General features: G+C 37.2%; 2 non-coding genes and 7 pseudogenes across 2 annotated transcripts; all 9 read right to left on the bottom strand.

The window, feature by feature from the left end:
* Positions 1-319: 319 nt before the first annotated feature.
* LOC148485209 (5S ribosomal RNA) lies at positions 320-438 on the bottom strand (annotated as a pseudogene).
* A 351-nt stretch (positions 439-789) lies between these two features.
* On the bottom strand, positions 790-908 carry LOC148485208 (5S ribosomal RNA). The gene has a single exon (XR_015871209.1). It is a non-coding gene; the product is annotated as a 5S ribosomal RNA (ribosomal RNA).
* A 116-nt stretch (positions 909-1,024) lies between these two features.
* Positions 1,025-1,143, bottom strand: LOC148485207 (5S ribosomal RNA; annotated as a pseudogene).
* Positions 1,144-1,259: 116 nt separating this feature from the next.
* LOC148485206 (5S ribosomal RNA) lies at positions 1,260-1,378 on the bottom strand. Its single transcript, XR_015871042.1, has one exon. It is a non-coding gene; the product is annotated as a 5S ribosomal RNA (ribosomal RNA).
* A 115-nt stretch (positions 1,379-1,493) lies between these two features.
* LOC148485205 (5S ribosomal RNA) lies at positions 1,494-1,612 on the bottom strand (annotated as a pseudogene).
* A 116-nt stretch (positions 1,613-1,728) lies between these two features.
* LOC148485204 (5S ribosomal RNA) lies at positions 1,729-1,847 on the bottom strand (annotated as a pseudogene).
* Positions 1,848-1,963: 116 nt separating this feature from the next.
* On the bottom strand, positions 1,964-2,082 carry LOC148485203 (5S ribosomal RNA; annotated as a pseudogene).
* Positions 2,083-2,198: 116 nt separating this feature from the next.
* Positions 2,199-2,317, bottom strand: LOC148485202 (5S ribosomal RNA; annotated as a pseudogene).
* Positions 2,318-2,428: 111 nt separating this feature from the next.
* The window catches only part of LOC148485201 (5S ribosomal RNA), a 119-nt pseudogene continuing 47 nt past the window's right edge, over positions 2,429-2,500 (bottom strand).

Raw genomic sequence — 2,500 nt, 5'->3', positions numbered from 1 at the left:
CTTCTTAACTCAAGTAAATTCATTGATAAGTTGAAAAAATTAAATGTAAAATGTAATAGAAAAGAATGTTATGGCAGTATAAAATTACCTACTGCAGCTGGTTTCCCCAGGTGGTCTCCCATCCAAGTACTGACCATGCACAACACTGAATAGCTACCAAGATAAGACGAGATGGGGCATGTCCAGTGTGGATTGGCTGTAGGTGCTCAAAAGTATTAACTTTAGACCTCTTTTACTTCTTAACTCAAGTAAATTCAATGATAAGTTGAAAAATTAAATGTAAAATGTAATAGAAAAGAATGTTATGGCAGTATAAAATTACCTACAGCTCCTGGTATTCCCGGGTGGTCTCCCATCCAAGCACTAACCAGGCCCAACACTGCATAGCTTCCAAGATCAGACGAGATTGGGCATGTCCAGTGTGGTTTGGCTGTAGGTGCTCAAAAACATTAACTTTAGACCTCTTTTACTTCTTTACTCAAGTAAATTCATTGATAAGTTGAAAAAATTAAATTTAAAATGTAATAGAAAAGAATGTTATGGCAGTATAAAATTACCTACAGCACCTGGGATAACTAGGTGGTCTCCTATCCAAGTACTAAACAGGTCCAACACTGCATAGCTTCCAAGATCAGACGAGATTGGGCATGTCCAGTGTCGTTTGGCTGTAGGTGCTCAAAAACATTAACTTTAGACCTCTTTTACTTCTTCACTCAAGTAAATTCATTGATAAGTTGAAAAAATTAAATGTAAAATGTAATAGAAAAGAATGTTATGGCTGCATAAAATTACCTACAGCACCTGGTATTCCCAGGTGGTCTCCCATCCAAGTACTAACCAGGCCCAACACTGCATAGCTTCCAAGATCAGACGAGATTGGGCATGTCCAGCGTGGTTTGGCTGTAGGTGCTCAAAAACATTAACTTTAGACCTCTATTACTTCTTAACTCAAGTAAATTCATTGATAAGTTGAAAAAATTAAATTTAAAATGTAATAGAAAAGAATGTTATGGCAGTATAAAATTACATACAGCACCTGGTAATCCCTGGTGGTCTACCATCCAAGTACTAACCACGCCCAACACTGCATAGCTTCCAAGTTCAGACGAGATTGGGCATGTCCAGTGTGGTTTGGCTGTAGGTGCTCAAATACATTATCTTTAGACCTCTTTTACTTCTTAACTCAAGTAAATTCATAGATAAGTTGAAAAAATTAAATGTAAAATGTAATAGAAAAGAATGTTATGGCAGTATAAAATTACCTACAGCACCTGGTATTCCCAGGTGGTCTCCCATTCAAGTACTAACCAGGCCCAACACTGCATAGCTTCCAAGATCAGACGAGATTGGGCATGTCCAGTGTGGTTTGGCTGTAGGTGCTCAAAAACATTAACTTTAGACCTCTTTTACTTCTTAACTCAAGTAAATGCAATGATAAGTTGTAAAATTAAATGTAAAATATAATAGAAAAGAATGTTATGGCAGTATAAAATTACCTACAGCTCATGGTATTCCCAGGTGGTCTCCCATCCAAGTACTAACCAGGCCCAACACTGCATAGCTTCCAAGATCAGACAAGATTGGGCATGTCCAGTGTGGTTTGGCTGTAGGTGCGCAAAAGCATTAACTTTAGACCTCTATTACTTCTTAACTCAAGTAAATTCATAGATAAGTTGAAAAAATTAAATGTAAAATGTAATAGAAAAGAATGTTATGGAAGTATAAAATTAACTACAGCACCTGGTATTGCCAGGTGGTCTCCCATCCAAGTACTAACCAGGCCCAACACTGCATAGCTTCCAAGATCAGATGAGATTGGGCATGTCCAGTGTGGTTTGGCTGTAGGTGCTCAAAAACATTAACTTTAGACCTCTTTTACTTCTTAACTCAAGTAAATTCATTGATAAGTTGAAACAATTAAATGTAAAATTTTCTAGAAAAGAATGTTATGGCAGTATAAAAATACCTACAGCACCTGGTATTCCCAGGTGGTCTCCCATCCAAGTACAAACCAGGCCAAACACTGCAGAGCTTGCAAGATCAGACGAGATTGGGCATGTCCAGTGTGGTTTGACTGTAGGTGCTCAAAAACATTAACTTTAGCCATCTTTTACTTCTTAACTCAAGTAAATTCATTGACAAGTTGAAAAAATTAAATGTAAAATTTAATAGAAAAGAATGTTATGGCAGTATAAAATTACCTACAGCACCTGATATTCCCAGGTGGTCTCCCATTCAAGTACAAACCAGGCCCAACACTGCATAACTTCCAATATAAGAAGAGATTGGGCATGTCCAGTGTGGTTTGGCTGTAGGTACTCAAAGAAATTAACTTTAGACCTCTTTTACTTCTTTACTCAAGTAAATTCATTGATAAGTTGAAAAAATTAAATGTAAAATGTAATAGACTATTATGGCAGTATAAAATTACCTACAGCACCTGGGATTCCTAGGTGGTCTCCCATCCAAATACTAACCAGGCCCAACCCTGCAGAGCTTC

This window comes from Taudactylus pleione, unplaced genomic scaffold (assembly GCF_031769625.1).
Source record: "Taudactylus pleione unplaced genomic scaffold, aTauple2 ptg000550l, whole genome shotgun sequence".
Taxonomy (NCBI): domain Eukaryota; kingdom Metazoa; phylum Chordata; class Amphibia; order Anura; family Myobatrachidae; genus Taudactylus; species Taudactylus pleione.
This window is presented reverse-complemented; position numbering and strand designations above follow the sequence as displayed.